The 24736-nt window shown below is 46.7% G+C and overlaps 1 protein-coding gene across 3 annotated transcripts in view; it reads left to right on the top strand.

Annotated features, from left to right (window-relative positions):
• Positions 1 to 5207, top strand: part of ZHX2 (zinc fingers and homeoboxes 2) — a 180712-nt gene extending 175505 nt beyond the window's left edge. For all 3 annotated transcript variants that reach the window (XM_061438696.1, XM_061438697.1, XM_061438698.1), the window contains one exon: positions 3955 to 5207. The gene's annotated coding sequence lies outside the window, so the exon portion shown is untranslated. The remainder of the gene's footprint in view (positions 1 to 3954) is intronic.
• The last annotated feature ends 19529 nt before the right edge of the window (positions 5208 to 24736 follow it).

Below are 24736 nucleotides of genomic sequence, written 5' to 3'. Positions count from 1 at the left end.
CACACACAGGTGAGTTCACGTACCCCTAAGGCCATAGTTCTGCACCTGGCTTTCCTCAAGGGAAAATGAAGCAGGACAATATTTCTGGAGCCCCTGTATGTTTTGCACACCTCATCTGCAACCCTCCCAGCAGCTGCTTGATTGTGGATTGTGGAAATGAGGCTCTGGGAGGCTAAGTAGCTGATCTCAGCACACAGCTCGGAAATGGCTGGCCCTGGACCCGGTTTTCTCTGACTCCACGGTTCTTTCCACTCTGCTCCACCGTGGGCACCCGCAGTCCTGTGCGGAGCTGGCGTTCCTCAGCCTGGTGGGGAATACAAACAATCACTCTTTTCCCACCTTGGGCCTTGTTTCCTGGAGTCTTTATTTATTTGTTTATTCTTATCTTGACTGTGCTTGGGTCTTCCTTGTGGCATGTGGGCTTAGTTGCCTCACCAGGGATCGAACATGAGTCTCCTGCATCAGAAAGCAGAGTCTTAACCACTGGACCACCAGGGAGGTCCCTCCTGGAGTCTTGAGAGCTGTTCAGATGGACATTCAGCCAGAAGCAGCCTCCTTTCCAAAGGCGATAAAAGACCCCGTTTGCTGAGGGAAAGCTGTTGTTTGCGGAGCACAGCAAGGAGCTGACTGTGGCCCACATACCCGTCCTGGGTGTGTGTCTGCATGGTAACAGCAACAAGGCATGTGGTCCTCTCTGGGTGCCCGGGGCCGCCCAGCCCCCATCTTTTTTTTTTTTAATTGAAGGATAATCGCTTTACAGAGTTTTGTTGTTTGCTGCCAAACATCAGCATGAGTCAGCCACAGGTATACATATCAGCCCGTGTCTTTGAAGCAGACCTGCACTTTCCTGTCACCTTGTGGCTCCGTGCAGGCAGCATCTGTGCACAAGGCAAGGAGACCAGACCCAGCTCAGGTGTTGGGAGAGGCAGTTAAAGTTGGATTGGCCCCAGGGGAATCCAGCCTCCACCACTTACCACTTGCCTGATGTCATTTGCTCACTAAACCCCATCTCTTCACCGCAGAGCAGGCCTACCTCTGAGGTTACCAGGTTACCATAAGGAGTAAATGAAATGACCCCTGTTGGCACTTAGTATCAGGCCTGGCTCATAATAAGCATGAGATACATTTAAGCTACTCTCACTGTTGTCGCAACCATGATTGTTATTACTTTTGACTCTGCTGCTGAGCAGTTATGTGACCTGGGGAAATCACGTTTCCTCCCCAGGCTTCCTTTTTTTTCCCTTGTGAAAGAAGTAATATTGGCAGCATCTCCTGCCAACATCATAAGGATCCCTGTGGCTTTTACAATTTTATGCCTTTTCCTGGATCCCTTTTGGGTGGTAACAGATCCCAAGGACACCCCTGGAATCTGATTTCATTCACAGACAGTTTCTTTTACAAGTTTTTTTTTTTTAATTGAAGGATAATTGCTTTACAATATTGCATTGGTTTCTGCCATACATCAACATGAAGCAGTCATAGGTATACATATGTTCCCTCACTCCCGAACCTCCTTCCCACCTCCCGCCGCTTCAGGCTATTACAGAGCCCTGGTTTGAGTTCCTTGAGTCATACAACAAATTCCCATTGGCTATCAATTTTATATGTGGGTAGTATACCGGCTCCTTCCTCCCCTCTGCCTTCCCGTGTTACAAGTTGATTTCTTAACTGCAGTATTCAGCCTTACTATCAGGAGTACTGATGAAATGTGGGTACCTTTGACATCCAGACGTTGGGAATGACACAGTATAGATGATCTGCTGATGCCTTTGGCTGAGAAGTCTGGTCTTCTTGCTCTTGGTCTCCTGCACACACACACACACACACACACACACACACACACACAAAGGCTTCTCAGGGCCTTCTCAACCAAAGAAATGACCACGCAATAACAAGCTGTGACACGGCCTTACCAGGGACGAGGCAACGAAAAAGCCAGTGGCTTCAGGAATCTGCAGACCTGATCCCCTTCCAGCCTTTCATGGAATACTGACTGCACACTTCACAGCCCCCAGCCCACCCTTGGATTCCCTGGCTCCCCGGAGCCCACAGTGGAGATGGAGTTCTGTCTTGGTTTGCCAAGGCTGCCATCCAGTACCACAGACTGGGTGGCTTAAACAATAGGAATTGATTCTCCCACAGTCTGCAGACTAGAAGGCTGGTGTTGGCAGAGTTGCCTCCTTCTAAAGGCTGTGAGGGAGCGTGTGTTCCTTGCCTGTCTCCTAGCTTCTGGCGGGTTGCTGGCAGTCCTTGGTATTCCTTGGCTCCTAGATATATCACCCCAGTTTCTGCCTTCATCTTTCCGTGATGTTCTCCTTGTGTGTCTCTTTATGCGCAAAATTCCCCTTTTTATTAGGACAGCAATCCTGTGGGATTAGGCCCCTCCCTGTAGACCTCATTTGAATGGTTATCACCTCCATAAAGGAATCTCCATAGAGTTACATTCTTTTTATATGTATATATTTGTTTCTTTATTTGGCTGCATCGGGTCTGCACAACTACATCAATTGTGGTGCGCGGGCTCTAGTGTGTGCAGGTTCAGTACTTCCAGCACATGGGCTTAGTTGCCCCACAGCTAAGGGGCAATTGTGGAATCTTAGTTCCCTGATCAGGGATCGAACCCCCATCTCCTGCATTGGAAAGCGGATTCTTAACCACTGGACCACCAGGGAAGTCCCCAAATAGGGTTACATTTTGAGGTATTAAGGGTTAGAAAGTCAACATATCTTTAGGGGTAAAGAAGAGACAGTTCTACCCATAAGAAGGTCCTTGGACTATTTTCATTACTTCAAAGTCTGTAAGAATTAAACACTTCTCCATGCTGACTCTTAATAAACACTATTAAGAGAACAGGCTCTGGAAATTGCCTGAGCTGGAATTTGGGTTCTTCCACTTTCTAGCTGGGTGATCTTAGGCAAGTTTTTCAGCTTCTCTGTGCTCAGTTTCCTTACCTGTAAAATGGGAATAGTAATTATATCTACACCTCTTAGGGTTGATAGAAACATTAAAAAAATACATTTTTTTCTCTTTATTTTTTAACTGGAGTACAATTGCTTTACTGTACAATTAAGTGAATCAGTTTTGTACAATAGAAACTAACACAGCATTGTAAAGCAATATTCCAATTTAAAAAATTATAAAATTTTAAACATAAAAATAAAGAGATAAAAAGACACTTTAAATTTCTCATCTTATGTATTACCATTATATATACTATCATATTTGGAAAGGGCTTCATCTAACAAATACAACACAAGGATATATAATACACATGCCAGACACTATTTTAAGTGCTGTTTTATATATCAGCTTCTCATCACAACTACTTTACCAGGTGGATGCTATTACCATCCCTGTTTTACAGGAGCAAAACTAAGCCCTAGAGAGACTGTGACATGTGTATGGCCCCGTGGCAAGTATATAGAGAAGTGTTAGTCACTCAGTCGTGTCCAACTCTTTGTGACCCCATGGACTAGGGCCCTCTGGCTGGGCTCCTCTGTCCTTGGAATTCTCCAGGCAAGAATACTGGCATGGGTTGTCATTTCCTTCTCCATACAGAAAAGTCAGGACCAAAATCCAGACTTGTCTGATTCTGGTGTCTTTGAGGAACCATGGTGACTGGCTGCCTATCCAGGAACAAGAAAAGGGTCTTGTCATGATGAAATGAATCACCTCCTTCACTTGCCCAGAGAGTCATCCTGTTTTCAAAGGCCTTATTCTGAAGGCGCTTACCATAATGTCAGACCATGCTCAGGACACACACTCATTTCTTTAAAACAGGCCCCACATGTGAAGGGCATCTGTCGTCCTCTGACCCCAAGATGACTTGGGAAGTGTCTCCCCACGACAGCCAGGAAGAGGCTACCTCCCCACCTCACCCTGATGCCTTGCATGCAGGGAATGATGGTCATCTCCCTGACATCTTGCCTCTCTGGTCTTGTGTCGTCCTTCTAGGGAAGTCCATCAGAACTGCCGTGCTGATGCAGGGAATAATCTGTCTTCAAAGAAAGAAGAGAACTTCTCTCCCCGGCTGAGGGCCGCCCTGGCCTGAGACTCCAAGTGGAACGACTTCGCTGCGTGTGCCTGCCGCTGCCTCTGTGCACACGCACCTCCCCGAGGCCCGGTGGGAACTGCTCCTAGTGCCAAAGTCCTACTACTGCGTTTTCCACGGGTCCCTGTAAATAGCTGGCTCCTGCGCCCAGGCCCCCACCTCTTGCTATACTGGAACCAATTTGTACAACATGGGAATTTTGTTACCTTTTTAACCGAGGGCAACTTCCTTTTCCAGCTCTACCATTGTAAGGTCTTTTTTCCAGGAGGGAGGGCTGATCACATGTGCTTTTCTTTTTTTTTCCTTTTTTATTTTTATTAATTTGGGGGAGGGGGGGTGTTAGCATTAGTGCCATTATATCTACTGGATTTTAGGTAGGGCGAGTTCGTTTTTAAAGATAGTTTGCAATTTGCGAGATTTCTTCCGGGGAAAAGGGCTGGGATTCAGGCCTCTGTCTGAGCTTGGAGAGGGGTTTACACATGACAGATCTTCCAAATCAAATCCATTTCTATAGTTCTTCCCCAGCTGCCTTTGGGGGTCCCTGTTTAGCCAGGCACAAGGCTTTCTCAACTGCCCCAGGCCAGTCTGGTTTTTTCTGATGGCCTGGCCTCTGAGGTCAGACCTTGGGCCAGGAGAGCTGGGTGGCAGGTGGCTACCCTCTGAGCCCCTTTTTAGAAACCAGCAGAAAGGGCTCACAAGTGCATTAGCATTATCATTAATTTTGTAAAAGTAAAACAAAAAGAGATTGTGCTATCTAGATGGTACAAAGATGAACAGCTTTGGTTTTCATTTCTGTTCCTAACTGCCTTTTCTCAGTGTGGTATTGGACAAGATTTCAGCTTGAAGCTTCACCACGAATTGATTTTTTGTTTGTTTTGTTTGTGTGTTTGTTTTGGGCCGATTTTAGATTCATGAGTGCACTTTTTTTTTCCTCAGTTAGTCCTAACTTCTAAAGAAGAAAAACCAAGAGACACATCCGGTGTAAATGTTGCAATATAAATTGTGTTTGCAGTCCCTTCCCCCCATCCCACTGCCCCCTATTTGAGTACACTGCACAAATAAAATGTTAGGGAGTTTAAAAAAAAACAATTTTTCTAACTTGTTGCTCATTTGTTGTAACTCAATAAAGCAAAGACTAAACATTTTTATAACCTTTTCCTCTGTTCCTGGTTCTTCATTGCTGTCTGGCTCCCAGGGCACAGCACAAGGGTTCCAGCTCACCCACCCCACCCCCGATTCAAATCCATTATGGCCACATTCCTCATCTTTCGTCCTGCCTCAAGTGAGGTCATCGCAGGGTTTTCGGCGCAGAGGGGACTATAAAAACCAGGGGTCAGTGTCAGTGTGGGAATCGTCATCGCATCTCTGTGACACAGAGAAGTGATAGGCCTACACTTCTCCCGGGTTTTCATAAATAGATTCACAAAATACTGCAGAGGGGACTTTCCTGGTGATCCAATGGCTGAGACTCTGTGCTCCCAATGCAGGGGACCCGGGTTTGATCCCTGGTCAGGGAACTAGATCCCACACGCCACAACGAAGATCCAGGGCAGACAAATAAACATTTTGTTCAAAATTAAATTAAAAATTTAAAAATGCTGCAGAGCACGGGTGTGGGAATGAGGCCTGTAGGCCACTGCTGCCTCTTGGGTGACCTCAGGTAAGTCACTTCCCTCCTGGGCTGCTGGGGACCAAGATAACTGCCGTTTCTCTCAGAAGGTCAACTTTTGTGTCTCTGCCCAGGTGAGGTTTAAGGAGCCCCTCACTGTTCAAGGTGACCCTCATGTAGGCCAGTGCCTTTCAAGCTCAAACAGGCTGCAGAATCTCCTGGAAGTCTGGTTAGAGTTTCTGATTGAGTAGGTCTGGGTGGACCAGAGAACACCCATTGCTCCTGGGTGAGGCTGATGCTGCCAGCTCTTGGGCCTCATGTTAGGAATATGTGGTCTGGATCAGTGTTCCCTAACCTTTTTGGCGCCAGGGACTAGCTTCCTGGAAGACAATTTTTCCACAGACTGGGGGCTGGGGGATGGGTGGTTTTGAGATGATTCAAGTGCATTACATTTATTATGCACTTTATTTCTATTATTATTACATCAGCTCCACCTCAAATCATCAGGCATTAGATCCTGGAGGCTGGGGACCCTAGATGTTTCATCTTCACAGGGACTTAAAGACTTTGGGCCAGTTTATCTACCCTTCCTCTAAACTCTACTATCTCCTGCCAAAAAAAAACAAAAATAAAAATTCATTCTGTACTTTCCTTATTCCAAAAAAAAAAAAAATTGAAAAGTGGCTGTAATTGGCTCATCTCCTGGTCCTGCCCTGCTGTTCCTGTCTGTGCTCTGAGCAGTGGACCATCCACAGCCTCATCTCCTCGTGCTGTCCTGTCCTTCCAGCCCATTAATGAACATCAGCCCAAGCGCCCCCCTCCGGCTTCTCCCTTGGCAGTCAGCTGCCTTCCCATCCCACTATTCACCACCCTTGCCATTCAGCTTGGCACTCTCAAGCAATTTAATTCTCCCAGCAAGGCAGCTCACCAGGCTCCCCGTCCCTGGGATTCTCCAGGCAAGAACACTGGAGTGGGTTGCCATTTCCTTCTCCAATGCATGAAAGTGAAAAGTGAAAGTGAAGTCGCTCAGTCGTGTCCGACTCTTAGCGTGTCCGACTCCTACCAGGCTCCTCCATCCATGGGATTTTCTGGGCAACAGTACTGGAGTGGGGTGCTATTGCCTTCTCCCAAGGCAGCGTGAGATGCTATCAAATGCCTGAAGAAACCAAAGGGAAAAGCCTGCCAGAACTTTTGTCTTTTTGTATTTAATTTCTGCACCAAAGAGAAAGCCTTGCTAATTGATTGCAATGAAAATACACAGGGCAGACGGTTGTGCTCTTTGAAGCACTCAGCAAAATATGTCAGGCTATGTGTTCCCCCCTGGGAATGACTAAAGGGTGGCAGAAACTAGGAGAAAGGTGGTTAAGGGGAATAGATGGACAGGTGGGGTGAAAGCCATGGAGGGGCGTGAACACCCGCTGTCTTGTCTGCCCCATACCTCTTCACACATCTATTCCTTCAGGTTTACTTGTCCCCCCTTCTGTTCATCTAATTCTGAGGGGCTGTCCATCACAGTGACCCACTCCCTTCCCACAGGCAAGCCTGGCACTTTAGCCATCAAGCCGGGTGCAGTGTGATGCACAAGCGCTCAGATGCTGGGAGAAAGCTCTCTTTTCCCATTGAGATGGCGAGTGTGATATTAGCCCCGAGCCACCAGCTAATTCCCTGCCCGAGAGAGAAAACCCAGCCTGCAGATAGTGAGAATGAGGCTGAAAAAATCAAGAGGCAGAGGAGGAATGAAAGAAGGAAGAGATGATGGTGATGGTGGTGCTGATGACAGTGGCGACATCATTTGGGTCCCTGGGCCCCACCATTCCTAGCCAGCTCCCTATCTTAACAGTTTCATAAAAACCAACACATTTCTCTTTTTGACCCAAGTTCAAAACCTTTTGATGAGTTGGGTTTCTGTTCCTAGAAAGTCAGCGTTTTGATGATTTGATAAGATTATGAGATTTATAATAAGGAAAAGACAATGAATATAAGTAGCCCCATGAGGCTGGTGGTTACCATGCTGGATGCCCATCTCTTAGTCTCTGCTACTCAAGTGTGTGCCCTGCAGCAGCATCACCAGGGTGCTTGTGAGAAATGCAGAACCCAGCCACTACCCCAGACCTGTTGAATCATAATCTGCAATTTGATATCATGCCCAGTTGACTCATCTGCTCATTCAAGTTTAAGAAACACTGCTCTGAAGGCTTTGAAGGGCTCCTCCCCAGCCTCCTCCACAACCAGGGCGTGGTGTGGGATCTGATACATCACGGAGCCTGTTCTCAGAGTGTGGACGCCCCAGGCCTTGGGGAGCCCGAAGGCAGACGCAGTAACAGGATGGCGATCCTGTGGAACCCCAGCTGCGGGTACCCTTGTCCTTCCAGACCACCTGGTGCACAGTCACTTCTGACCAACAGCCTGCAGAAATGACAGTTCTCACTGGCCAGCCACGATACAATCTGGAGAGAACCAGGAGAGACATCAGTTCCCTCCTACCAATTCCTGAGAGCTCCCATCTGGAGCGCCTTGCAGCTGGATGTACTTACAAACCACAGTAGAGGGCCCATCATTACCTCTGGGAGCTTGATTAGTAAAAATGAATTTAAAAAGATATCCAGGAGCATCCCATGACCTGTTGCAAGTCCAGTATCCTATAGAAGGTAGGAGGCACATTGCCCTGGACTTTGAGAAGGGGGAAGACAAAGGTTTCCATCCATAACTCTCACACCCTCCCGCAGAACAAGCCCCTAAAGCATTACAGACTGCCTCAGGCTGGATCCTTGAGAAAAAGAGACAGGGCACAAACCAGGGGATTTAAAGGAAGTGCATTAAAATGATGTTTACAAAGGTGTGGGCAGGGCTTGGAGAAGACAAAAAGGGAGGATGAAAGGAGCTTGGTCTGAAGGGGTAAGTGGGTGGGGGCAGTTACTGGAACCTACAAAGGATAGATGGACAGAAAGGGGTTTCTGAAAGGAGATGTGGCCTTCAGGAAACCATGGTGACCCAACAGGAGGAGAAATACCTGACATCATTCTCCTCCCGCCCTCTGTTCTCCAGTCACCGCCTGCTGCTGCTGCTGCTAAGTCGCTTCAGTCGTGTCTGACTCTGTGCGACCCCATAGACGGAAGCCCACAAGGCTCCCCTGTCCCTGGGATTCTCCAGGCAAGAACACTGGAGTGGGTTGCCATTTCCTTCTCCAATGCATGAAAGTGAAAATGAAAGGGAAGTCGCTCAGTCATGTCCAACTCTTAGCAATCCCATGGACTACAGCCTACCAGGCTCCTCCATCCATGGGATTTTCCAGGCAAGAGTATTGGAGTGGGGTGCCATTGCCTTCTCCGCCTCTCAGTGGCCAAATCAACCCAGAAGTCAAAGGGTAAGGGGATCTGTTGGTTCAGTCCATTGGAATCTGCCTCCCAGCACACAGAACAGGTGGGTTAAATGAGGAGGGGGAAACAGATAGTCCAACACACAGATCAATCTAGGGGCTGGATCAGAAAAAACAATACACACCAAGAATGCTATATGGCCCACTCCACATTCACAGCAGACATTAAAAATCAATTGAAGTCCCTTTGCCTGGCAGACTTGGACAGCTTTCACAATACTGAACACAGCCTCACCTTGAATCTATTAACCTATGACATAGGTGGTGGGTGCCACTGGTTGCCTAGCTAGTATCCATCCCCTCATTCATCCTTGCTAATATCGTCCCAAGATATTGCTCAGGAACTGACATACCCCAATCCCAGGTGAGAAAGTCAATTTCTCTTGCAGCCAGGAGTGGCCAATAAGATGCACGTGCTGGGGCCAGTCTTCTTCCTCCCTGTTCTTACCTTGTGTGCATTGCTGATCTTGACACTAAGTCCTTGATAGCATCTTTGAGTCTCTGAATTAGTGCCACAGCTGAAATTTTTCAAGCAGCTTGATATGTGAGAAAAATAAATACCTCTTTGTTTAACCCACCACTCATTGGATTTGACTGACACTTGCATTAAAGTGCACTCGTAAGTGACACAAAACCTACATGCCATCCTTAGGCTGGATGGATATGAGTCCTCCCATTCATGCATGAGTTCATTTCTCCCTGTGCCACTTGCCAGGTGAGAGAGAAGTTAGGTATAATCTCTCTCCTCAAGGAAACGTGATCTATGTTTTGAAGGATGAGTAGGGGTTGGCCCAACGCATAAATCAGAGAATAGTACAAGGAGCAGAAGTGAAAAAGGTATACAGTGTCAGGATGTTAAGTAGTAGAAATTCAACAAGGAGTCTGTTAATGTGTAACAAAACAAGAAACCATCAGTTTTGAACAACCCACTTTGACAAACAACCGAATCACCCTAATTCAAACATAATCACAAAGGAAACTAAAGTGGTTATCCACTTGGAAAGACCCTGAGTAACTGCCAAAGAATATGCTATTTGCTTGCTGATGGGAAATCAAAACCATAGTTTGGGATTTACCAAGATGAGTAACATATTACATAAAAGATGTGTAAAGCGAAACAAAATAGCTTCCACATCTTTTCCTTCAGACTTGCTTCCCATTGCTGAATCTGGGTCACAGCTTCGGGCTCAGGTCCATCTCTCCAAATGATCTCCCAACTCCTCACCCAGTCTCTCTTCCTTGGGGCTCTCTGGTCTGCTTGCTGAATAGTGAGCACTCCCTGAGTCCACGCAATTTCCCCTCTAAGAATGCACCCCTTCCCCATTTCTTCCAGTCCCAGTTGAAGTTCCACCGACCAAACACAGGTACATCTTGGGTGACAGAGAGGCTGGATTTAAGGGAGACACACGTATCCCAGGTGGTTCTCCGGAAGCCCTGCTGCTCTGAACTCCTGTATCACGAGATGTTATGAAGTTCTATCCAGGGACCGTTTGGTTGTTCAATCTTCTTTTAGTGTGATGCTCCTCCTGACCAGAAAATGTGCTGAACATCCATCCAGCATTCCTTTCGTCCTCTCTTTCAGCAACATTCACACCCCTTCCCCCTAGGAAAGTCTTCTATGCACCTGCTTTTCCCCTGTAAGTCCAGGACCAGACCCTTCTTTCCATGGGTAGTCATGTGACTCAAGCCTAGCCAATCATAGCATGATCTCTGACCTCAGTGAGTAGCCCAAGGGATACACACGTGACACACGCTGGGTTAATGAGAGTCCTCCCTGAGGTTTAAAGAAATTGAAGCAAAGAGAGCTGGGAGAGAGCAAGAAAGAGGTAGAAAGAGACAGAGGCAAGGAGAGAGACAAATGACATAATTTACGTATTTGGATCCAGTCAACCTTAGAGTTAGGTCCACCCCATCTTTCCCAGTTACGTGAGCCAATAAATCCCCTTGTGCTTCGAAATTAGTTCAAGTTGCTTTACTGTCATTTAGAAATGAAAGAGTCATGACTAAAACCTACACTCTTACCCCACTGCTCAGCACGTATCTGCAGAACTGATAATAAAGATTCAGGGCAGATTGGATTACAGTTTGAAAATATACTCGCTGTGATTCCACTTATGTGACACGTTCAAAATAAGCAAGTCTATGGAGACAGAAAGTGGGGGTTGATGGAGCAGAGAGAGGATTGGGGGTGAGGGCTAGGAGATGTGAGATTTCTTTGTGGAGTAATGAAAACGTTACAAGATTGATATTGTGACGGTTGCACAACTCCAAATATATTAAAAGCTATTGAACTGTATGCATCAAATGGGTGAATTTTATAGTGTCTCAATTTTACATAAAATATATTTATAAATTTTCATATATGTTTATATTTTATAGTTATATATGATTATGTATTTTTAATACATATATTTTATAGTTATATATGATTATGTATTTAATACATATGTTTTATAGTTATATTATATATGATTATGTATTTTTAATACATAGCTTTATATGTAAATATATATAGAGAGAAAGAGTGTGATGGTAGAAACTGAATAAAGTTAACTCTTGAATTATAAGGAGGGCTGATTTAAGGAACATTTAAATTACTACAAAATTACCTGTATCTTTTTCCCCCAAAACCTGCTCCTATATTTCCTGTCTTGGTGAACAGTTAATGGCAGCAGCTTCAATCACCCAAGCCAGGAGTCGGGGGCAGTTTTTGCATCCACGCGCGCACGCGTGTGTGTGTGTGTGTGTGTGGTGAAAGTCGCTTAGTTGTGTCTGACTCTGCGACTCCGTAGCCTATACAGGGAGAAGGCAATGGCACCCCACTCCAGTACTCTTGCCTGGAAAATCCCATGGACGGAGGAGCCTGGTAGGCTGCAGTCCATGGGGTGGCGAAGAGTCGGACACGACTGAGTAACTTCACTTTCACTTTTCACTTTAATGCATTGGAGAAGGAAATGGCAACCCACTCCAGTGCTCTTGCCTGGAGAATCCCAGGGACAGAGGAGCCTAGTGGGCTGCTGTCTATGGGGTTGCACAGAGTCAGACACGACTGAAGCGACTTAGCAGCAGCAGCAGCAGCTTATACAGTCCATGGAATTCTCTAGGCCAGAATATTGGAGTGGGTAGCCTTTCTCTTGGGTTTTAACCAAACACAAGTTTCTCTCACTTCTAGCTCCCAAATCTCTCTCTGAAAAACCCCTCCACTGCCCCCAAATCCACAGTCATCATGCAGACCCTCCCCTCGTTTCCCTGCACAGCCTCCTCACCTACCTCCCGGCCCCATCTCTCCCCACAGCCCCATCTGTGTTCAAGGTGGCAACCAGGCTCATCTTCTCCACAGCAGAAGTCCCATCATGCCTCTCATCCCTCAGGGGCTCCCAAGCTCCTCTTGGCTCCAGCCCTGCTCTTCCTGGTACCCTGCCTGTACCTCCCAACCTCCAATCCCCTATATCCCCCATCCTACCTCTCCCTTCATCCCCACTCTCTCTTTCTCTCTCTCTCACACACACACACACACATGTGTGTGCACATTGTTCAAGCCCATCCTCAACTACTCTGCATCCCCCACTCTGTCCAGGTTCTCTCCTGCCTGACCCAGAGGAATAATATCACGTCCTCCAAGAATCCTGTCCTGACCCCTTCCAGGCAAGTCAGGGGCTTCAATCCTCAGTGCTCCTAAAACCCCTTCCATATACCTCTATTATAATTCTAGACACACAGTATTATAATTGTCTCTGTGCCTGTCATATAACCTATGATCTCCTTGCAGATAAAATCTACAACTTTTTTAAGGTTTTTTATTCCTTCCAGTTTTATTGCGATATAATTGACATCCGGCACTGCACACATTTAAGGTGTACAGCATAACAATGTCACTTGGGTCTTCTTTATCTTTATTGCTAACACAGGTTCAGGATGAGGCAAGCATGCAAAATTAGGTTGTGTATTGTATAAATAAGGGCTTCCCTGAGAGCTAAGTTGGTAAAGAATCTGCCTGCAATGCAGGAGACCCCAGTTTGATTCCTGGGTTGGGAAGATCCACTGGAGAAGGGATAGGCTACCCACTCCAGTATTCTTGGGCTTCCCTTGTGGCTCAGCTGGTTAAGAATCCGCCTGCAATGCAGGAGACCTGGGTTCAATCCCTGGGTTGGGAAGATCCCCTGAAGAAGGGAAAGGCTACTCACTCCAGTATTCTGGCCTGGAGAATTCCATGGACTGTATAGTCCATGGGGTTGCTGAGAGTCAGACATGACTGAGTGACTTTCACTTTCATTGTAAAAAAAAAAAAATCTGCACTAGCAATATCAAAAGTTTAATTAGACTAGGGACAGTAGTAGGATATTTGAAAAAAATCATTTGTGGGAAAATACCCATGATGGATAAAATAGATTACTGTTTACAGACTTCTTCCCTTTACCCAACCTGCCCAAGAGACTCCTAACTGACAGCCTAATTCTTCCTCCCTCATCTCCCAAGAGATTAAGTCCTAGACGTTTCTGGTGTAGAGTCTAGAGTCAGCATGGAAAGAGAGTAGCAAAGGGGTTGAAGCAAAAGGATGTAAGGAAAACAGGCCAAATCAATCGATGTAATAAAGAATGAAGAGAGAAAAAAAGAGGAAGTTCAGTAAGTGGAAGCCATTGCAGCTGGTGGAGAAGGAAAAAATTCTTCAAAGTTCTGGTAAAGGAACAGCTTCAGAGTGCAAGATAGATATAGATATATATATAATTGAGCAAGAGTCCAGAGAACTTTAAGACGTGCTACCAGGCTTCCCTGGTGGTCCAGTGGCTAAAAAACCATCTGCCAGTGCAAGGGACACGGGTTCAATCCCTGGTCCAGCAAGATCCCACATGGTGTGGGGCAACTAGGTCCATACACCACAATCACTGAAGCCCACTCTCTCCAGAGCCTATGCTCTGCAACAGGAGAAGCCACCACAATTAGAAGCCTGTACACCGCAACTAAAAAGTAGTTCCCACTCTCCACAACTAGAGAAAGCCCACACACAGCAACGAAGACCCAGCCCAGTCAATAAGTAATTTTTTTTTAATAACTTACTATGAAAAAAATTTAAAGAAAAAGACATGCTGCCATGGGATATACACAGAAGCCTGCTGAATGTCCTTTCAGAAAGATGAGAAAAATATTAAATTCCCTTTTCATGGTTTGGTTTATTTGGATTATGCTTCTGTAACTAATCCTAGGACTGGACCATGTGGCTCACAGCTTCAATAGGGTTACATGAGAAGTTGTTTGAGTAAATGCGAAATGAAACTGGAAAACCAACTGAAAGCGTGTCCTGCTATTAATAGGATAAGTCTCATTACCCATTTCTATGGACCATGCTCATCTTCACATCTGTTCATGACTGTTCTCTGTCTGGCAGGAATTCTCATGAGACCAACAGACAGAAAAACAGTTAAGCAGCAGAGGACAAGTAACTTTCCACGATCATGGGGCGTATCCATGGCAAGTGTACTATGTGGCTTTGGTCGTGTCCAACTCTCCGCAACCCCATGGACTGTATAGCCCGCCAGGCCCCTCTGTCCATGGAATTCTCTAGGCGAGAATACTGGAGTGGGTTGCCATGCCCTCCTCAGGGGATAGTCCCAAACCAGGGATCAAATCTGAGTTTCTAATGTCTCTTGCGTTGGCAGGGAGGTTCTTTATCACTACCACCACCTGGAAAGCCCCATCCATGCCAAGGCTATCCCAGAATAAAGGGGCACCAAATTCTGGCCCCTGTTTTACTACTAATGGCTTTCTCAACCCTGGGAAAGTCATTTCCCCTATTTAAGCCTCAGTTTCCTCATTTGGAAAATGACGCGGTTTAAATCAGACAACCACCAACTATTCATTCCAACTCTGAGATGGTGTGATCATATGATCCTAGGAATCTGGGCCAACATTCTCTTAAAAGTCTCCAGACTCCAGCTCACTTGGCCAGCAGTGAGCTAAAGAAAGCTTTAGGGCGATAGGTCTAAAGCTTTTGAACGAGGATTGTCAGCACCGCCCATGGGAACTTTGAAGGTGCTTGTGTGCCCATAAACGGTGTTTAATTAAAGAGCAGCGAACAGCAACACAGTGAACAGCCTACTAAAAAGTAGGCTGTGCAAGAATATTTCCCCCAACCCAGGGCATATCACTCTGCATCTCTCCTCAACCAAACTACACACACAATGGTATTTGTTAGAAAAATAGAGAACATTTGTTTGGGGTCATTTGACCAGTAGCCCTGGAAAGACAGCTGCCCTTGCTCTCTGCCTGGACACTGTCTGCTAGGCACTGTCTCCAGCCCATAGAGGTGAATAAACCTCCCACGCGCCATCAGAGAAATCAGGCTGGGAACTGGGCTGGTCTTAGCAGGATGAAGCTGTCTATCAGAATGGCTAGGACTCCAAGGAGGAAAGATTTCCATGGCACAGGGAAACAATGAAACTCTGAAATGGAGAAACTGCATCATTTTCCACATCAGAGTAAAGTTCAGACTTCAGAACGATTTCATCAAAGTCGGATTCAGGAGTCTGCCCAAAGCCACAGGAACGAGTGAGTGTTGGAGCTAGGATTTGAACCCAAAAAAAGAAAGAAAGTGAAGTCGCTCAGTCATGTCTAACTCTCTGTGACGCCATGGACTACAACCTACCAGGTTCCTCTGTCCATGGGATTTTCCAGGCAAGAATACTGGGGTGGGTTGCCATTTCCTTCTCCAGGGGATCTTCGGGACCCAGGGATTGAACCCAGGTTTCCTGCATTGCAGGCAGATGCTTTACCGTTTGAGCCACCAGGGAAACCAGGATTTGAACCCATGTTTCTCTGAAAGGAAAGCTCATGCCTTTTTTTTTTTTTTTTTTTTTTGACTGCCCTGGGTCTTCCTTTCTGTTCGCAGGCTTTCTCTCCAGTGGTTTCTCTTGTTGCTGAGCACAGATTCTAGAGCATGCAGGCCTCAGGAGTTGTAGATCCCAGGCTCTAGGGCACAGGCTCAGTTGTTGTGGCACATGGGCTTCATTGCTCTGCAGCATGTGGGATCCTCTGGGACCAGGGATCGAACCCATGTCCCTTGCATTGGCAAGTGGATTCTTAACTACTGGACTACCAGGGAATTCCAAGCCCATGCTTCTAACCACAAAGCTTCAGCCCCTCAAGTGTTCATCAGGGCTGGGGACCCACTACAACCCTGGAAGCAGCACATGAGCACAAGCACTCAAAACAGGTTGGTATATGGGATACACGCCCCAAGGGTCATAGCCCCTGAGGACTTTCCATCCTACCCCAGGCCACCGGTGTAGACCATCCCCCCTCCTGGGAGCCTGGCTTTCATGTTTGTGGTCATAGAAGGCTGGCTGGAATGGGAGGTGTGGATTGGGTGGAGTCTTTCAAGGAGCTTTGAAGAGAAAAGCAGACTGAGTAACTGGGTATCAAATGATTTTCATGATCATCTCCTGTGCACTCCTAAGAATGAAGGACCAAGAGACTAAGGGAATTTGACATCCACGTCATGACCTGTAAAAAACTTTTATTTAGTTGTTTTTCCCAGCTGCCTCTTTGAACCAATTTTTCTTTCTTTTTCTTCCTCCATCATCTGATGGAAGTTGAAGACGCGTGGAATACCTAGCATCTGTTTCTGGCAGAGCTCTCTCACCCTGATTGATAATTACCTATTCCTGTGACTGTTCCTCCTTCACTGGGCCCTGAAATCCCCGAGGCAAGGATCTTATCTTATTCATCTGTGTACCCCCAGATGAATCACCCAGCATAATGCTCTCCATCAATAATGTGGGAGAAAGGAAGGAGGGAAGCACCGAAGGGAGGAACTTCCCTCCCTTCGTAGAAGGAGATTAAGAAAGCCAAGATCCAGGACAAAAATTTCAGGCTTTTCTTATATAACAACCAAATGTGGTCTTGACAGGATCCTGGTTTGACCAGAGGAACTCTAAGATAGACATTGAGAGGCAAATGGGAAAAGTTGAATGTGGATGGATGTTAGATGATACTAGGAAATTATCATTCATTACTATTATATTAATGGTCTGGGGATTATGTAAGAAAATGTCATCTTTCAAAGATGCATAATGAAGAGGTGAAATATCATGTGTGCGTGCATACGAAGTCACTCCAGTTGTGTCTCTGCAACCCTATGAACTGTAGCCCACCAGGCTCTTCTATCCATGAGATTCTCTAGGCGAGAATACTGGAGTGGTTTGCCATTTCCTCCTCCAGGGCATCTTCCCCACCCAGGGATCAAGCGCGCATCTCTTGTTTCCTTCATTGGCAAGTGGGTTCTTTACCTCTAGCATCACTCATGAGATATATATAATTTACTTTTAAATATTTAAAATATTTCAGAAAACAAAGGATGGCAAACTCATGGTTAACACGAGGTAATGAATATTTATTATACTCTTCATTTTTCTGTACATTCAAAATGTTTCATCACACAAAATTCCAATAAAGCATAACCATAACGCCCTTACCAAATTCAGGAAAGTATCATTACTACAATTCTACTATCTCATATACAGTCCATAAGTATCATTACTACAATCCTACCATCTCGTATACAATCCATAAGTATCATTACTACAATCCTACTATCTCATATACAATCCATAAGTATCATTACTACAATCCTACTATCTCGTATACAATCCATAAGTATCATTACTACAATCCTACTATCTCGTATACAATCCATAAGTATCATTACTACAATCCTACTATCTCGTATACAATCCATTCTAATTTTGCCTGTTGTCTAGTATTTCCCTTTACACCAACTTTTGTTTCCAGGATCCAACCCTGAATTACATTTTGCAGTTACTTGTCATGCCTCTTTCCTCTCTATTTGGAACCGTTCCCCAGCCTTTGGCTTCCACATTTAAAGACATTGACATCCTTAACGAGTAAGGTCACTGTCTCGCTGCACGTGTCTGATGGTGTCCTCATGATTTGGTTCTCAAATGCTACAGGACTCTGGCAGGAATATGACATAAGTCGGCATGGCCTTCTCAGTGCCACACGTCGGAATGTACCGGATGTCCATTTATCCTCTCATTGGTGATGTTGACATCCATCATTTGGTGAAGGTGGTGTCCGCCAGGTTTCTCCACTGTAAAGCTATCATTTTTCCCTTTGTAAATAATCTGTAATCTGTGGCAGATACCTTGAGACTGTGTAAATAGCCTGTTCTCTAATGTTTCTCCCAATGATTTTGGCCTCTGCTATTGATTCTCAATGAACTTGAAAATCAAGTTGAATCACATCTGCTTATATCAATGAATACTTTGATGGCTGCAAAACCGTGATTTTTGTAGCTCTGTCTTTCCTCCTGCTTCCCTGGCAGTTCAGATGGTAAAGCATATCTTTCCTTCTGTGTGTTTAGTTGGCATTCTACTGGGAAGAGCTTTCTCTTTTCCTCCTAGCATAATGGACTCAAAAATGTTTTTTTTTTTTTTTAATATAAGCATTTCCATGAGATATTAGAAAGGTATGTTCTACAGTTTAGCTTTTTTCTTTTTTGGCCATGCCTTGTGGATCTTACTTCCCTGACCAGGGATCAAACCCCCACCCCTGCAGTTGAAGCCTGGAGTCTTAACCACTGGGCCACTAGGGAAGTCCCTACATTTTAGAGTTTTTAGGTGTCGGTACCAATTTCTTCTGCCTCTAACATTATGTGTAGCCTCAGCAGGGCCCAGACTAAAGCATATATGTGAAAGAAACTAAACCAATTTTACCCTTTCCTCCAGCATCCCATCTTGGTTCATTCACTCATTCACTTACTCTACAAACACATACGTGCTATATTTAAAATAGATAACCAACAAGGACCTACTATATAGCACAAGGAACTCTACTTAACATTCTGTAATAACCTAAATGGGAAAAGAATTGAAAAAGAATAGATACATGTATATGTATCATTGAATCACTTTGCCACACGCCTGGAACTAACACAACATTGTTAGTCGACTATACCCTAATATAAAATTAAAAAATTTAAAAATACAACACATACTAAGGGCTGAGCTCTGGAGCCCCCAAATTGAATCCACATCTTCACTAGTGAGGAAGGCAGGAGGCTAGATGACTAACTTCATCCCAGTGCAATGGGCTGTCACAGCAGTGAGCAAAGTGGCCCACCAAAGATCACGGGAAGAAGGGATGGGAAGATGAATGGGACCCGTGGTGAAGGAAGGATGGGACACACACCCCGCCCGCCCGTGGGGAAATGGGCCTTGCCCGAGTGTTTGGATCAGTGAGGAGTCAAAGGGCCTAAAGTCTGCAGGTTGTAGTTTTGCCTGGTTGGATGTGGCGAGAGAACAAAACAGATCAAGATTATTTTTTATAAAAATTGCGTCCCACCACATGCACGCTTTTATAACCCCTTTCCTTTCACAACTTGCTCTGGACATTGTTTCCATGTCAACACATGCAGACCGGTTTCAGTGGATTTTCAAATGAGTCATTTTCAGTGTCAGACCATGATTTATTTAACCAACGCCTTGCTGATGGGCAGGCAGGGCGTTTCCAAGTTTTTTGCTACTGCAATCTTTGTTCATCCTTGGTCTCCTGTGTCTCTGATTGTTTCCTTAGGATAAACTGGGGAGAGGCTTTTGGCTTCCAAGATCAAAGACAAACCTGAAGGATTCAAGGCTGGAGCCAGAGAGGGCGGCATTAGACTGCCCACTGTTTTCCTATCCCTGCCTCTTCCCCGCAGCAGGAGAATGCTCTTCCCTAGGATCATGCCCCCTGCCTGCCTGGGCTGACTGCAGACGAGCAGGAAAGCAGGGTTTCGACTAACAGCTCTCACCAACTATTGCCAACACAGATGAATTAAGACACCAGGTGGGCACACTGACATTTTCTAGACGTAAAAGTTAGAGCCTAGATAGATGAATGTCCTGTCCCAAGATACCAGAAAGGAAAACTATGAAGGATGGAAAGGTTGAGAAGTCTCTCTGCCTGGAAACAGGGGAAGAGATGAGGATACGCACGACCAGCAGTTGGAAGAGGAGGAACACTGACATCGGAGCTGGGCCATACAAATCCTGTCTTTGGAGGCAAGTCACTGAACTTCTCTGAGCCTTGGTTTTCTTGGGTGTAAAATGGGAAGATAATGGCTGCATCGGGGAGGTCTGTGAGGACCGATTAGATAACAAACGTGAAGCCCTGATGCAGTGCTGGAGGGTCAGAAGCCCAAGAGGAAACGTTACCCACCACAGGTGGCTCGGTTGAAGAGAGCATGCTGAAGGGACTGCTTAGATGAGTGTGGTCGGGGCTAAAGGAACAAGCAAGGTGCCCGGATCTGGCCAGGCCTGTGGGGCTGAAGGAACCTCGGGGGAAGAGTGTTACCAGAAGCCAGTGAGCGTTAGTGCCATGTAGGAAGGACCACTAGCTGGAGTCCTGTTGTAGCTACTGCTGGTGACACAACACCAAAGAGAGAGGAAAAGAGAAATGAAGGAATGCCAGACTCCCTCCCCGCCAGCCCCCAGCCCTCCAATCTCCTGCCATTGCCTCCCAGGGCCAAGCCCAACCAGAAGCCAGTGACAAAGGGCTCTGGGTGGTACAGCCCCGGAGGAGGTCCAGCCTGTGGAAGGCAAACACTCAAATGGACTCCAGGGGATTCTGGCCAAGGAATCCAGGTAAACAAGCCATTGATTCAGAGTCACCAAGATGCAAGGTGGCAGAATTCATCTAACCCAGGCCTCCCTGTTTCAGAGATGGGGAAAAACAGTCCAATATGAGTCATCCGCCTAAGGTCATCTTCCAGTTAGTTACATACCCAAGACCAGAACTGAAATACTATACTCCAGAACCAACTTTTTATTTTCCAACCCACTCCAGCATTCTTGCCTAGAGAATCCCATGGACAGAGGAGCCTGGCAGGCTACAGTCCCTGTGGTCGCAAAGAGTTGAACACAACTGAGACAATTTGGCATGGCATGCATAAACATCTTATTGCAGCCATGTAGCAAGGCAATGGCACCCCACTCCAGTACTCTTGCCTGGAAAATCCCATGGACGGAGGAGCCTGGTAGGCGGCAGTCCATGGGGTCGCACAGGGTCGGACACGACTGAGCGACTTCACTTTCACTTTCACTTTTCACTTCCATGCATTGGAGAAGGAAATGGCAACCCACTCCACTGTTCTTGCCTGGAGAATCCCAGGGACGGGGAGCCTGGTGGGCTGCTGTCTATGGGGTCGCACAGAGTCAGACACGACTGAAGTGACTTAGCAGCAGCAGCAGCAAAGTCGTCTTTGTAGAGCCATCAGTTCACTTACTCCTAAAGCCTCTGAGCCATAAAAGGTCCACTGTCCCTTGTAAAGTATGAGAAACCAGAGTAACCTCCTCTTTCGTGGGCTCAAGCAAGTAAGAATTACAAACAGTCAGTCTTTAGTTCTCAAGTAATTATCAAGGACAAATCTTCCTTCAAATTCAAATCAGTCCAAATTCAAACCGAAGCTTGGTGGGGGAGAAATGAAGTTGAGTATCCTTTGAGGCTTCTTTGGTGGCTCAGACTATAAAGACTCTGCCTGCAGAGTCTAGTGGGGGAGGCATAATGGTCAACAACAATTACAGCTGGACACCAGCAGAGAGAACTGGAAAGCAGAGAAGCATCAATTCAAAGCAGAAGTGTGGTGCCCCGGTGCCCATCGCAGCACTATCCATAACAGCCAAGACATGGAGACAGCCTACATGTCCATCAACAGATGAATGGACAAAGAAGATGTGGGGGGTGTGTGTGTCTGTGTGTATGCTATTATGTATATATAATGGAATACTACTCAACCATAAAAAAGAATGAAATAATGCCATTTGCAGTAATGTGAATACAACTAGCTAAGTGAAGTAAGTCAGAAAGACAAATACCATATATCACCTATATGTGGAAACCCACATATGACACAAATCAACTAACCCATGGAACTGAAACAAAATCAGGGACACAGAGAATAAACTGGTGGTTGTCAAGGGGGATGGGGGTGGGAGAGGGTAGGAGTTAGAGCGTGGGATTAGCAGATGTAAGCCTTTAGATATAGAATGAATAAACAAAAGTCCTACTGTATAGCACAGGGAACTATATTTAATATTCTGTGATAAATCATAATGGAAAGGAATATAAAAAAGAATGCACACGTATGTATAAGTGAGTCACTTTGCTGTACAGCAGTAATTAACACAGGGCTTCCCAAGTGGCACTAGAGGTAAAGAACCCACATTTCAATGCAGAAGACACGAGTTCAATCCCTGGGTCGGGAAGATCCCCTGAAGGAGGGTATGTCTACCCATTCCAGTATTCTTGCCTGGAGAATGCCATGGACAGAGGAGGGGCAGGCTACAGTCCATGGGGTCACACAGAGTCAGACGTGACTAAAGCAACTTAGCACAGGACAGTAATTAATACAACCTTGTAAATCAACTACACTTCAATAAAAAGTAAATTTTAAGAAGTGGGGAGGCATGGTTGGCTTCCTGGAGGAGGTGCCACCCACTCCGGGTTCAGAGATAAAGAAGAATAAACCACAAGCAGTAGCAGGTGGGAGGAGGCAGGGTTTAACAGAAACACTGGTAACAAGTGTTTTTCTCTCTTCTCACCTTCTCTCCTACTTAATTTCCATCTGCCTCCCTTTGCACAGCTGAAGGGGTTTCTCTGATGGGAAAACAACCTTGGTTGTTCCATAGAAACAAAGAATCCGCCTGCCAATGGGGTTCAGTTTCTGATCTGGGATGATCCCAGACGCCGTGGAGCAACGGAGCCTGGGAACCACAACTACCGAAGCCCACGTGCCCTACAGCCTGTGCTCCGCAACAGAGAAGCCACTGCAGAGAGAAGCAGCCCACACACTGCAACCAGAGAAAAGCCCTCGCAGCCAAAATAAGTAAATAAAATTACTTTTAAAAAAAATAAAAAGAAACACCAGGGTGAGCCCGTCCGGTCTCCACATGCGAATCACCTGTCTGGAGGGCACGTGGGAACCACGGTGCTCATTCCTGCCTGACTTGACGAGTGAGGAGAGAGAGAGGACCTCGGATTTGTATAAAGAGCAGGGACAAGAGGTGAATAGAGGGTGGAGCGGGTCCTGGGAGGGGCCATTTCCATTCCTGGAACTTTTCTCCTGCCGAGAACCAAGGCTAGAGTCCACGGGGCCCGAGGCAGCTGGGGTTAACACTGGACAAGGGACAGAGAGCATTCACCCTGGTCCCTGTATGCCTCGGATTTCAGAACAGGTGACGCGCCCATTCTTGGCACTTGGAGCTGATAAATCAGCCTGGTGCTGGGCCCAGGCCAGTTGGGTTTCTCCTGGAGCAGTAAATACAAACCCCTGACTTAGCAGGATGTGACTGGCCTCCCTGCTCCAGCCTGTCACCCCCACAGTCCTCACCCTTTGCCTGCATAGTCTTCCATGTCTCTTGTCTTTAGACCCTAGCAACACTGCCCCATCTACCTGAGACCCTCTCCCCAGCCCTGCTTCCTTTATCTGGTTAACCCTGCTCCTTTCTCAGGTCTCAGCTGAGCCACCCCTCCTTCTAGAAGTTTCCTGTGATTCCCCTCCCAAGTCCAGGGGAGCTGCCTCTGCTTCGAGCTCCCATGTGTCCTCCACACACCCCTTCAATGCATCTCTCATGGTGACTTGTGATCTCGCTGGGTTGTGGCATCTCCCGTTAGGACTACTTCAGGGCAGAGACCGAAACTTTTCCACCTTAGCGTCCCCAGCACAGCACCAGGCCTACACATGTGCCAAGCCACATGGACACGTGGAGAGAACATTCACCCTCTTGTGGGAGCCACCGCCTCCCATCAGGAGGACCAGAAAATCCAGATCACTCCTCGGCTGAAGGGTCCTTCTCCAGGGCCTGAGAGTGCTCCCTCCATATGAAAAGACACTCCCTTCTTTCTGCTTGCAAAGGGCTTCACGTGCACTTTTCTACCCAGCTTCCCCACGACCCCCAGGGGCAGGTATCAGTCTATTGATTTTACTGATGGTGAGCCAGAGACTCAGCGACTCTGGGAGCTGAGAGGCAGGTGGGAGGTGGTGACGAGAGGACTGGCCCCAGGTCCATCTGATTTCGGCTCAGCACTGCTCCCCAGCTCCTCTGCTTTCCCATCCATGCATCCTTGGCTCTGGCATCGCTGGGTGGAGCCCACTAGCCTGAGATCCGGGTGAGCAGTCACCGCTCAGGCCCCTCCAGTGACATGGTATCCACTCCATGACTCCACCAGAGAAGGCAATGGCACCCCACTCCAGTATTCTTGCCTGGAAAATCCCATGGACAGAGGAGCCTGGAAGGCTGCAGTCCATGGGGTTGCTAAGGGTCGGACACAACTGAGCGACTTCACTTTCACTTTTCATTTTCATGCACTGGAGAAGGAAATGGCAACCCACTCCAGTGTTCTTGCCTGGAGAATCCCAGGGACGAGGGAGCCTGGTGGGCTGCCGTCTATGGGGTCACACAGAGTCGGACACAACTGAAGCGACTTAGCAGCAGCAGCAGCCACGACTCCACAGGGGACCCCTGGGACAGTGGGAAAGCCTTGATTCTCCCCTGAGTTCCATGGCTCTTCAAGTGCCCGTGGGTACAGGCCCATGTCCACCAGGAACACGGGGCTGGGGTGACTCCCAAGAATCCATAACCAGTGTTGGGAGGGCTGAAGACACTCCCCGAGGAGAGCCCTCTTACCTGCTGCCAGAGGATAAACAGCT

The sequence above is a fragment of the Bos javanicus genome, chromosome 14, assembly GCF_032452875.1.
Source record: "Bos javanicus breed banteng chromosome 14, ARS-OSU_banteng_1.0, whole genome shotgun sequence".
Taxonomy (NCBI): Eukaryota; Metazoa; Chordata; class Mammalia; order Artiodactyla; family Bovidae; genus Bos; species Bos javanicus.
Note: the sequence above shows the minus strand (reverse complement) of the source record. Positions and strands in the feature narration are given on the sequence as shown.